Source organism: Serinus canaria, chromosome 4A (assembly GCF_022539315.1).
Source record: "Serinus canaria isolate serCan28SL12 chromosome 4A, serCan2020, whole genome shotgun sequence".
NCBI lineage: Eukaryota > Metazoa > Chordata > Aves > Passeriformes > Fringillidae > Serinus > Serinus canaria.
Genome location: NC_066318.1, coordinates 1,432,835 through 1,445,998, shown reverse-complemented (window position 1 = coordinate 1,445,998; position 13,164 = coordinate 1,432,835). Strand labels below are relative to the sequence as shown.

General features: G+C 46.4%; 1 long non-coding RNA gene across 1 annotated transcript; it reads left to right on the top strand.

Moving 5' to 3' along the window:
• Positions 1-8,614: 8,614 nt before the first annotated feature.
• LOC127059619 (uncharacterized) lies at positions 8,615-12,807 on the top strand. Its single transcript, XR_007777614.1, has 3 exons — positions 8,615-9,254; positions 10,489-10,564; positions 12,441-12,807. It is a non-coding gene; the product is annotated as an uncharacterized LOC127059619 (long non-coding RNA).
• Positions 12,808-13,164: the final 357 nt, after the last annotated feature.

The window sequence follows — 13,164 nt, the reverse complement described above, 5'->3', positions numbered from 1 at the left end:
TTGTGGATTTGTTTTCCAGTCATTGCAGGAGAAAATCCTCAGCTGTGTGATCTTCTCCTCCAGCTGTTTGTGGGATCCTGGAGTGGGAGAACTTGGACCATGAGGAAGGAGAGGTTTGGAAGCAGCCTCAGGGAGGTACAAGTGGTGACAGAGGGACGTGCTCCGTGTCTGGGTAAGCTGGGCATCACCTTGGAGGGGTGGAGAGCCAGCAGCCAGGGCATCTCTGTCATCTTTGGGAGCAAAAGAAGCTGATTTTATAAACTTCTGGCTCAGCTGAACTTCATTTTAAAATCTGTAAAGAAATTTCAACCTGGATTAACCTCCACTACGCTCAGATTTCATTGTGAACATTTTTTACAGCTGTTCAGAGTTTTCTGCTGTTGCAAAGAACAATTAATTTGGGGAACAATAATTCCTGGCTTCAAAGCCTATATCCATATGGCTATCAAGGCAGTTTGTAATTCCATAATTGAAATCATAGATGACTGCTGCAGCATCCTCAGAGGGGCTGGGTTTTTTGGAATGTTATTTTGTTTTCCTACTACTTCCCCTTTCTCATCAGCCCAAATATTTGCTGGTCTTACCTCAGGACTGGTGATGTGACCCCGCTGTGTCCTTTGTAGGGCACAATATGAGGTGACACCACTCCGATGCTGCTTTGTGGTCCTACCTACTGGAGATGCCCTTTGAAAGGAGAGGAAATTGCTGTTGGATAACATCACTGCCTCCATCACAGCTGGCACTGGCTGGTGCAGATACGTGTTTACATTTTGCTTGGAAGATGTAAACACTAATTAAGCATTAATGTTAATGGGGCCTGGGCCCCTGGCTCTGCTGCTGGCGCTGCCCTGGCTGCTGTCCATCTCACCCTGCTCACTATCTGTGCTTCCTGGCAGAAAATAAGGATAATTATTTATTCCTTTCCAAAGAGGGAGGGAAGGGACACCGGGGAGGGTCATGTAAGGACAAAATATTGTGTTACTGGGAATTAAACCAAATCCTATCAGCCTGAGAGGAAGGCAGGAGTGGTTGTTATCCCAGGTTCCACCGTGGATGTGATCACCCAATACTCTCTATATTTCCTCTTCTCACTTCCTGCACCCCAGCTCAGGCAGGGAAAAGCCTCTCCAGTTTGCCATAGCCCAGGGCCAGGATGGATTAGCTCTGAGTGCAGGGGATGTGAAGCAGCATCCAGCCCTGCCGTGGTGCAGAAAATCTACCTTTTGGGTTTAATTCTCTGTAAAAAAGTCTTTGCTGTTCCTGTTCCCTCTTTATGCCCTGCTGTGGGATGCACTGGCCATGGAGGAGCCTCCAGCACAGCCTGGCCCTGCCGTGGTTGTGGCCGTGGCCGTTCCTGGGCTTTGATGGCAGATTTTCCATTTTCCCTTTGCTCGGCCCCGGCGAGAGCCAACGCTAATTAGGGAGGGTAATTCCTCCCAAACGGGTCCTCTCCCTTTGTGAGCCCGTGGGTTTGCCAGGAGAATAAAAGCTCCCTGATTGTCCCCTCCTTTCAGCCCTTCCCCTGATGAGGAGTGTTGCTACACCTAATAAATTAAAGGACACAAAGTTAATGAATTTTTCATTTGAACTCACAGCTAGGTATGGATTAGCGAGGCTGACGTTGCTGAAGAGCTCAGAATTAGGAAGGGTCCTACAGGGACATTTTCCTCTTTGCTCAAATCTTTTCATTCACCTTTTCAAGCATTATCTTGCTGGGCAGAAAGAGTTCTTTTCACGCCGTATAGCCCGTGGGGTCTGCTTTTTTTTCCACATAAATGTGATCATTCATTTTGTTTGTCTAATGGATAAAAATAAAGGGCAGTGTGAGTGACATTCAGACAGCTTTTCTCCTCAAAGAGAAGGGATTCATGCGATCCTGAGCAGCACTCTGGAGCACACTGAGCATTCAGAGTCCCAATTCCTTTAAATTCCAGTTGACACCAGTGGAAAGTTGGTTTTTCTCCTACTTGAGCAGGGCTGGGAGCTGCAGACAGCTTGGCCTTGTAAATAAAACTACACTCAATTTACTTAGAAAATAATTTTAAGTTATGTCAAAGGACCTGAACGATTCAGAATTATTTGCTGAATATGAATTTCAAAAGATTGCAGCTGCTTTTAGTGTGCAAAATGATTTCTGCTTCCTAGAGCCAAACCTGCACATGCTCCATTCGGAGGGAAACATTAATTTGTTATCCCTGAATTCTCTGCCCAAATTAAACCTTTCCCTAAGAACTTCAGTTTGCTTCACTTGCCTTTTGGCACTCTGAATGACTCATTAAAAGAGTGAATCAAGTTTTTGGTTAAAACCAGAAGCTGTTGGAGTGCACAAGAGGCAGGGGAGGGTGGGGGGACTGAGGTCACTCCCCTCATGGGGTCCTTACTCTGGACCTACCCAAAACCCCAATCCCATTGAGCTCTGGCTTTCCCACCCCCCAAATCCATGGCTGAATTAACTTAGAGCTCATTTCTAGTTAGAACAGAACCAAGTGGGATCTTTTGTGATGCTTCAAGACAGGATGGGGAGGAGGGGCAGAAATTACCGCAAAAATTAAAAGTAAAAAAAAGGGAAAACCCCCACAGTAAATCCCAGCAGCCTCTTGCAGGAGCCCTGGTGTGGGACATGTAGATCCATGGGGAAAGGGGGAGCTGGAGGTGCTGGGCAGTGGGATGGATGGGGTGAGGATGCTCCCTGCAGCCCCTGGCTGTGGGAACTGTTCCCAGCAGTCTGGTTCTGCCTCTGGCCTTTCACCACCCTTCACTGTGAAAGGTGGCAGTGGGTGTTTCCCATTGGGAGAGCGTTTGCCCAAATCCTCCTGCTGGGATCCCACTGTCTCAGTTTCACTGTTCAAACTGGAAATGACATTTTTATTCAATTTCTGCCCTAAACCTTTAAGTTTTATTGCTGACTGCTTTTGTAATAACTGTATGCTGCACCTATAAATGCATTTCAGCAGCAGATTATCTTATGCAATAAAGGTGCAAAGCCTTTGGGAAGAACCTATTGCCCATTTCAAGCAGAAACGTTCCATGCAGGAGAGACTTCCCCACTTCATAAATAATTTGGGATCAAAGATCCTGGCACTGGGTTAGGCAAGGGTGAGCGTAAATCTGGCTTTAACTGAGATTCATGTTTCTATTAAAAAGTAATTGCAAGGAACAAATCCTGATTGTCTTAATAACTGATATTTATGTCCCTCAAGCAGCAGAATGGATCCATCATTTTATACACAGCTCTGAAAAAAGGATTAGCCCTGTCTGTATCCCTTTTCCCACTGCTGCTCCTACCCCTGTGCCCCTATTCCCTTGTTCTGGATCTCCCGGAGCTCATACAAGTTACCTGGGATTCCCTTTCCTAACCTAGAAACTGCTGTCACCTTCCAATTCAGGTAAGAAAGAGCTGGAAAATGATCCCAAGTAGGGAAAATTTTATTTCTAGTCTTGGTGGCAAGTTTCAAAATCCCCAGCACGAGTGGTGATGAACAATTCCCGTGCCTGTGGACCTGCCTGTGTTTGCACCATCTGCCAGTGGGAGTATTTGGAAAACTTTTGGGGGTGGAGGAAGGTTGTTCTGGAGGGAAATATTCCTCTAGGGGTTCATTTTGTGCAAATCTTGCTGTCAAACACTCGAGAAGCTGATGCCCCTGTGAGTGGTGCTCTAACCAAGGTCCCTCTTGCTCTAATGGCAGAGGAGAAGGTTCCCCAACAGCTGCCAAGGGGGCACCTTGAAGGTGCAGAGCAAAGTGGCAGAGATGAATCAAAATTATTAATGAAAACTAATTATAAATATGTCTCTTGCTTGTAGACTAGGTTTACCATTTCCATCTGACTTTTTTTTCCCTAGTATGAAAAGAAAGTTATTGCCATCTGTTGATGGCATCAGCACAGAGTGGGAGGGATATTCCAATGACTGCTTCCCCAGTTAAAGTACTTCCAAGTGCTGCTCTTCCCTCTTTTTCAAGGATGACTGCTCTTGCTGAGCATCTCTGTGGGTTGTTTTCTGTTTTTTTTTTTTTAAGTGACTGTAATTTCTTGGAGCAGCGAGAATTTCAGTGTACACATTTGCTTTGTGGCACTTCCTAATCTTCCAGGCTGATTTGCAACTCAAACAGTAAAAAAATTTATTTCTAAAAGTACTTTTTAATGGAACCAAAAGGGATTCCAGAGGAAATATTCAGAGACAGCCAACACTTCTGCATCATAAATGTGCTGTGTTTTTTCCTACTTCCCCCATTCACTATTTCACTTGCAAACAATTCATCGTTGATAATTAATATTAATTCCATCTGCTTAATTGACAGAATTACCAGGGGGTGACGAGATCGGCTTCCCAGGATTAAATAATTTTTACCAATTTGTAGTGCTCAGCTTGCTGCTCTGCTGATTTCCCAGTTGCTCCATCTCCTGCATCTCCAGGCACACACAGGGGGAATCACAGAGCATTGGAATTCGGGCTCGGCAGCCGGAGCCTTCTCTGGGAGAACACCGAGCCCGTGCCTGATTACCCAGCCATGGGATCCTCCTGCTGCTGCTGGAACACCAGAGAGTTCCACAAGATATTGCTTGGGTACATCCCACGGTGTTCAGCACTGTGAAAAAACCACAATTTTTGTCTAATCAGGAGCTTTTCTGCTCAGCTCAACAGCACTGCTGTGCACCCTTCATCACTATCATCCACAGTGCTGTCTGCTGTGGGGACACATTGCATTAATATTTTCATCTTCAAACAGCAAAAATTGCATGGGCAGCCTGAGTTTTTCTGTGCAAGAGCTCAGAGATTTCTTCCCAAAAAATTTACCAAAAAAAAAATTAATTTTTGTTCTAGAACGCAGACCAAATATTTAGCGCATGGAACGGAGAAAAAAAAATCCTGCTTGAGGAATTTAGTTTCTTTTTTTCTTTTAACTGAATTTGTAAGGGCTCTTTTATTTTCTTTTCTCTAGGGCAAGAATAGTTACTCCTAGAAGGATCTTCAGTGAAGATTTTACTGCACAGGTGGTTCTGGAGTGCAAAGGCCGTGTTGGCAGCACGGATGTTCAGGAACTGCAGCGCTCAGTAACAGCCCCAAAAATGTGCTGAACCCAGCACTGCCCTTACACACCAAAGCACTCCCCACGCTTCAGCCCACACCCCAATTAATGGTTTTCTCTCTTTTTTACTGTTCTTTCTCATTTTTACCTCCCCTAGGTTGTGCTGTGCCAAAGCACACCCAGCTGGGCTTGGGTGAGGCTGAAACCCCCCCATCTCCTGGCTGACCCTTTCTGGCTCCCCTCTTCCCACCCCTCTCATTCCCTTCCCTCCTCCCTTGTTTTGCAGAACAGGAGGAACTTCCCTTGCCCAGGAGGACAATGGGAACCCATCACTGCAGGGCTGGGATGTCACCAAGGAGCTGCCCTGGGGACACCTGGCCCTATTTGGGAATTCCAGTGCATTTCAACACAGGAGGTAAATGATGGACAAAGCCCAAGGAACAGCCTTGAATTCCTGTGACCAGCTTAAAAAGGCTGTGAAACCTGGTGGAAGTTTCTTTTTAAATTTCCTTCCCTTTCTTTCTTTAAGGTTTTGGTTTCCATCAAGCACTTGGGATGTAAAGTTTGGGATAACTGATTTAAGCCTGCACCTTTTCTCACCTATCTGCCCAGTTCTTCCTCTCCTCTCCTCCTGTGTCCAGGCATCTCAGTCTCTGCTGGGCACCACCTATTAGTTAACATTAAATAATGTATTTCTATTTATCTGATACTAATCCTGGCTTGGTGCCTACCCTACAGTCTTAATTCTTTGCAACTGATAACATTTTATGTAGGTATATTTATTTTTAATACTCTATTACAAAACAAATAAAAAAGGGTGCTAGTGATATAGCAGAAAATAAAATAAATATCAATGACATCATTATATTTAATGTTTTGGCTTTACTTTTCATACACTTGTAATAACTGCCACTTTAATGACCTGTTATTTTCATTACCAACTATCAGATCAGATGTGATTTTGAAAAAACAGTGTAATTTGCCAGAGAAGTTTGTTTGGGTGAATAGTAGGAAATAATACACTTTATGATTTTGCATATTTTACTTTCACAGCTCTTCTTAAACAGGAGTTACCTGGAGCTGTCTTTGACAGCTCTCAGTAGCCCAGGGCTGCTGCTGGCTTGGGAAGTTTTGTCCCCAGACTGAATTTCTCCATCCTTTAGAGTTGACAAAAAGTTTCTTTTCCTGCCAGGAAAATTCAGTGTGAATCCAGGGATTTGTGGTGACAAGCAGAGGTTTCACAGGGGTGGGATGAGACCTTTGAGGCTGTCAGGATGTTTGTAAATTGTCCCTGTTCATGGGCACTCACTGATGTACCATGGATGCAGTGAGATTAGGATGTGATATATTTAGAACAGAAAAAAAGCAAAAATATCTCCAGGGTTTTATTGGGCTGCACAGCCCATGGTGAGATGTGAGAGCCAAGCAAGGAGCTCCCAGGAGGCTGGAACAGGAAAGGTGAAGGTGTCCCAGCAGCACAGCTCTGTGCTGGCAGCCTCCAAAATGGTTCAATTTCTGTGTTTCAACCTAAAACCTCTGTTAATAGGCACATCTAATCTCTGTTTGGGCTTCCCAATTTCTGCAGTGCTGGGGATGGAGGTCTGGGTGTCTCTGGCTGGGTGATTGCTGTGGTGTCACTCAGGCCATGGCTCAGGTGTGATGTCACCTCTTTGGTTTTGGCTGTTTCACAGCAGAGAGTGAATATTGTGCTGCTTTTGTGCCCTCATTGCAACAACCCTGAGATAAATTCTTCTAAAGGAAACAGTTCAGCAGTGGGAATTCTGTCCATGTCAAGCTTTTCCAGGGTTGAATCCTTCTCTACAATCCTGCTTTTCACTAGAGTGGGCAGATCTCTGAAGGTGATGCTGCACAAACCCAGCACAGCACCTTATAAACATAAAATCCTGCCCTGCTCAGCCCAAAACTCTCCCAGCTGCAGCAGAGAGAGGATACAACACCCTCCCTCCCTGCTCTCAGAGCAGCACCTCAAACCAGCCTCATTTTCCCTTCTCAGCCCCATGTTTGTTATGGGAATAAGGTATCATAATTTTAATGCCTGGTGTGGCCTGTGAAAGACCATAAACATTTAATAGACCCATAAACTCTGACTTAACTTTTTTACTGTGCCATAGCTGGACTGGCTCCACTGCCAGGTCACCACTGTGGACATGAGGGATCAAACAGCACCAACCCAAAAAGGTCAGAGCAGCCTGGTTTGTTATCCTCTCCCTTGGAATATATGAGGTGTTACAATTCCCACAGGGTGTTTTCCTGGCTTAGATTGGGGCAAGAGGAAGAAATGGCACAGAATAAATCCCTTGGGAAGACAGTTGTGTGATGGAGATTGAATCAGGCACCACTGAACTCATCCCTTTTACCACTCCTATGCCCAGAAGAATTAGAAACAACTCAGGATGAGAGGTGAAAGTGTTTTCTGTAGGAAATAAGGAAAAAACCCTTCAATTCTTTTCTGCTAAAAGAATTGTTTGGTATTCTTTGTTTGATGTGCTTTATATTGGACAAACCAGAAAAAAAGTATTTTATAGTCAAGGATGAAGAATGTTACAGAGCAGGAAATGTTCACAGTGAGTTTGACACTTGGAGTTCATCTAAACTGGTGTGCAGCACAGGAAATGGGCATAAAGCTGGGCAGAGTTCAGTTTCTAACCTGAATTTAGGATGGAGGTCCTGTAACAAGGCAGAGTTCAGTTTCTAACCTGAATTTAAGATGGAAGCCTGTAAGGGGTGCTCTCTCTCACTGGGCTGGGTTGGAATTGCTCCAGCACTGTTTCTGTCCAAGAAGTGGCATCCAGAGAGATTCCATAGGGAGGGAAACTCCTGCACAGAGGGCTGAGAGCCAGCATGGGTGTGGGATGTGCAGGTTGCTGTGCCCTGAACACCCAACCCCGTGGAGTCAGAGGCAGGAGAGCAGATCACAGGGAGGGGAGCCCAGGACCTTTCCCAGAATCTATTGTGCTCATCTGCATCCCATCCTGGGATGGCTGGGAAGGGGCCACGATTTTCCCAGGTCCAGCTGAGACAGCTCCAAATGATGCTTTACCACAAAGGTTCTCCACCACAGAGATCTGGAAACTCAGAAAAACTCAGAGTTTGTCATTTTCTCGTGCACCATCGTGAAAAATCTTTGAACTGGGCTTTGTACTTGAAATCTAATCCTGTTATAAATATCTTACTATGCAACTGCATGTTTTTCTGAGCAAACCACTGCCAGCCACATCACCATGTATTCATTTCTGCAGAGATCTTGTTACAAAGGCAGATTTTCTGAGGCTCTACTACAGCTTTACTACACTATGAAGAACACACGAGAGTAAAGCCCACACCATTACATTTTCCGTTAGAAACTCCTCGTGGCTGAATAACTGGGAGGGTGTTGCATCCTCTCCCTGCTTCAGCTGGGAGAAGTTTGGGCTGAGCAGGGCAGGATTTTATGTTTATAAGGTGCTGTGCTGGGTTTGTGAAGCACCACCTTCAGAGATCTGCCCACTCTAGTGAAAAGCAGGATTGTAGAGAAGGATTCAACCCTGGAAAAGCTTGACATGGACAGAATTCCCACTGCTGAATTGTTTCCTTTGTGAAGAACTTATATCACAGATAATAAAGTTTTAAATCAATAGTCTGAACGTATGCAGAGCTATAATCTTTGTAGATTTGGTAATCCCCTGTGACATTTACAGGACAGTTTCTGCAAACTCAGAATTCCAGAGCTGAATTAGCATTTCTGAGGTGTAGGAGATCCCCTGTGTTCTTGTGATGTGTGTGGAGCAGCAAAGAATCATAAACTCATGTCTGACAGTGTTTGTATTTAAGCTTTAGCAACTCCATTTCAAGATGTAGGGTGGAAAAAAGGAGGCTGTGGCTGATTTTCCCTGTCTGGGAGAGTTTTCTGGCAGGATTTTGATTCTTTCCCCGTCTCCCTGAGCCGTGTGGAGCCTTGGGAAGCCCGGCACGAGGCCAGCCCTGCTTTGCCCCTGTAACTCACAGAATCTGTGCCACAGAGTCGGACCCCCAACACCTGCTGGGCGCCTTTCAAGCTGCTTTAACTGGATCACAAGTTCCCAACTGTAGATAGATGTAACAGAGACTAATCCCATAATCTGGACAGAAGTACAAGCCCTGGATGGAGAGCAGCTCATGTTACCTCCAGTTGTCCTTCAGTGATGGCAGGGGAGCTCAGACACTCTCATCTCCCCCAGCCACTTTTTGGTGAGTAAGATCTGTGGGCTGATTTGATTTGATTTGATATGATTTTTCCTTCCCAAAGTCTGAAAATGAATATGCAAAACATGCTTTGGCCAAATAGGAAAACAACTTGGGTTCAGAAATGGTGCTTCTATGCTGGGTAAATATTATTTGTACTCAAGGCGCAGAAGTCAAGGACTGGCATCATTTAAAAAAATAAAAACAAAATCCAGTGACGGAATAATGGAGCAGCATTTTGGGTGTCTCAATAACACCAGGGGTAGGGAGAGCTGCTGTCCAGCTTTTCCCAGTCCCTGTTTGAAACGTCCCCATTTCCAAAGGTCCTTCAGCAGCCCCCAGCTCCTTGGCGTGGTGCTCTGTGCCAGCAGAGCATCGATCAGGAGCCGCCGAGCCCGGAGCCGCCGGTCGATGGCTCTGCAAACCCAGAGCTCCCAGAAATGAGATTTACCACTGCCTTTTTAACTTCTTGTTGACAGGCTCTCGCCACTGACAGCTCTTCCTCGCTCTCCTCTTTCTCTCCCATTCCAAGATTTAATACTGTTTTACCACTCTAATTAAGGACGTGATTCTACAAATATTTGCGAGCCGCTGAGGCGCTCGCTGGGATTCGGGAGCCACGGATCCACCCACAGATCCCATCTCAGGCGTGTGCAAACCATCCCCACTCCCATCCCACCACCAAAATGGGAGTTTTAAATCCTTTTGCTTGTCCTGCTTTCCCAAGTCTTTCAAACTTGACCCAAAACCCACTTGGGGTGAGATTGCCTATACTGCTCTTCAGCACAGAAGTCTGGCTTTCTTTCTGTGACATAAAACCAAAAGTTCTTTACTTTGGTCCTTTCCATCTCTTACAGTGTTAACAAAAATAGATGCTTATTGCTTTAATAAAGGTTTTGATTTGGAAATTATTTACCATTTAGACTTTGTATGCTCTAATTGCTTTTGATTCTTTGGAATATCTCTAATGCAAAGCAGCTGAAAGACTGAGGTTTAAAAATGGGCTCTTGCACATTTGAAGTAAATTTTATCCTGCAATCAGTCATAAAGATCTTAACTGCAGCTATCACATATCCTAAATATGTAATTGCTGTGGAGCCTTTCCAGTCTATTGGTTACAGGATGCTGGAAAAAGGGGAAACTGAGTACAAATGTAGGCCCTGATGTCTGTGGATATTTTGGGGGGATATTGAGCAGATTGGTCACCTGTCTGAAATACTGTACACCTATTTTTTCCTAGGATGGAACCCTGGAATTCAATTGTGCAAAGATTAATTAATAACTCCATTTCCATGGCAAGCTCACTGATTGCTCTGGTGAGTAAACAATTAATTTTGTCTGGGTTTTGGGACCAGGGCATCCACCCCCACATGCTCCTGGGGGAAGGACTGAGGTTTTAAATGTGCCTCCATCCACATGTGGATCTGCCCTAAAATCAGTGGTGGTTTTGGTACATGGATGCTTTTATCTCTTCTGCCTGAACCTATGGAATCAATATCTAAAAATACAAAAAAAAAAAACCCTGAAATATTTGATTTTGAGAGATTTTAAAAACATCTTGGTCAAATGTAGCCTAGATATGGATTGACTGGTCCATATTTTGAATGATCTTTAGTGACCAACCTAAAGTGAAATGGCATCTCTGCTTACGTCTAGTAAATTTTAGCTTTTAAGAGAACCCTCTCCCATGTCCTGGCCATCTTTAAGGAGCACACATTGCAAATATTGAAAACTTAACTCAAAGGAAGCCTCTGGTTGGTTTTTTTTTTCAGTATAATACAGAAAGCATGGAAGATTCAGCCTCAAAAATTGCTAAAGATTTTAAACACTCACCATTAAAATCACAAAAACGGAGCAATTTATTGTCATTGGAGAAACGTTTGCTTTCAGCCCTTTCTTTAAAGGATTGTGTGAGATATTTACATACTAAATTAATGTGAATGGCTGCTAAGTACACACCAAAATTCTTCCAGCTGGGAGACAGGGGTGTGCAAAGGCCAGGCCACTTGGGTTCTTGAGGAGAGCGGAGGGAGAAGCTCCCCCAAGCCCCGAGGCTGCTGAGATGGAGCTTGGGGGTGGGTAGCTTACATAAACCCTGGATGTGCTCGTTCTGCAGCTACTTTTTTATAACAAAGCCCAAATTTGGAGTCTCTCATTCTTATGATTCTACCCCGTGCTTCTCTCCACCCCCTCCTGAGTTCTTTATTTAAAAAAAAAAAATCCCTAAATTCAGAAGGTAACTGTGAAGCTGAAGTTTCTCTTTCCCTGCCCCGGGTTTGGTGGGACTTTGGGATGCTGAGCTGCACCCTGATGGGCTCAGCACCCCGAAGGCTCCCCACGCTCACCATGGATGATGGGCAGCAAAGAAGACAACAGTGATCTGTACTTAACATTAGGTGGCACAAAAGAGTTTCCTTTTGCTCGCAGGAACACTGAAATCGATGGGCAATAACCAGCAGAGATTTTCTTTTCTTGAGACAAAATTCTCCTATTTTCTCTGGCTTTCCAGCAGCCTTTGAAGTGCTTCTGTTTATAAACTTACTTGATTTCGTCTTTCATTGCATCTCTTTTGTCTCAACCTAATTTGTTTTAAAATAAGACATAACCCAGCCCTTGCTGTGGTTGTATTTACAGAGCAGCCAAAGGGCTCTAAAACGGGCTAATTTCAGTGAAACGCCTTCTGTCCCTCCTCCAAACCAAGGCTGCCTTCAGGAGCTTTGCCTCCCTGGGCCCAGAGGCACCATGAGCTCACAGGGCTGGCTTTAGCTAAGGCTGGCTTTAGCCAAGGCTGGCTTTAGCCAAGGCTGGCTTTAGCCAAGGCTGGCTTTAGCCTGGACCTTCTCCTCCATCTCCTCAGCTGGGGCTGTTTACAAACCACGGCTCTTTACTCCTGTGCTCTGGTCCCCACGCCACATTCATCCTGTTCCTGGAGCTGACTGAAAAATCGGCCTTTTGGGGGTTATATTTCCTTCTGCTGCTGCTGTAATCCTTCTGGAGAGAGAGCTGGAGGTCCTGGTCCCTCTGCGGAGCCACGCGGGCCCCGCTGCCCAGCGCAGGGGCAGCCGCAGGCCCGATGCCCCCAAGGCCGCGGTGCTGCAGCTCACAGAGATTTACCAATGAAATAAATCAGTTTTATGGTTCAGAAACAATGCATGGCCCACTGTTCACATCCCAAATGGCTCTCGCTCCCAGGTTCAGGAGGGTTGGTGTGCTGGCAGTGCAGTGGGAAGGTGCCTGTCCACTCGCGTGCTGCTGTTGCTTATTGAAGACCAGAGCTCGCTCCCTGCTCGGGCCGCTCCTCAGGATTCCTAAAGGTAATTTTTCCCCCCTACACTGCTGGCAGAAGGATTGGGCATTGTTTTCTCCGAGGTTCGGCTTCAAAAAGGGGGAGAAGAAAAAAAAAGAATAAAATAAAAGCCCGTTTCGCTGGCGATCCCTTGAAGTTTTTGCTGTTTCCCTGCCTCCCCCTGCACCCCCGGCTGCCGGGGTTTCCCCGTTTCCCCCGGTGGATGAGATTTAGCGTTATTGTTCCTCCGCACGCTGCCCTCCCCGCCGGGGGAGCGGCCCGGGGCGGGGACGGGGCTCGGCGCCGCGGCCCCTCCGCTGCCGGCGGCCGCGGCCCGGGCACGGTGGGCGGGGGGACGGGCGGAACAAAAGAAACTTGCCCGGTGCCCCGCTCGCCGCCGCTGCCCGGGGCCGGGAGCCGCCGGCGGGGCCGCGGGGGCGGCGAGCGGCGGCCCCGGGACAGCCCCGATCTCGATACACCCGGAACGCAGCGATGCTCGGCTCCGCCGCTGGACACACGCTGCCCTGCCCCGCCAAAGCCGCACGGATCCTTTCACCGCCCCCAAACCGCTTTTTTCCCACCCCGAAGCCGCGGCAGGTGCCGGCGGCACTGCCCGGATCGGCCCCTGGA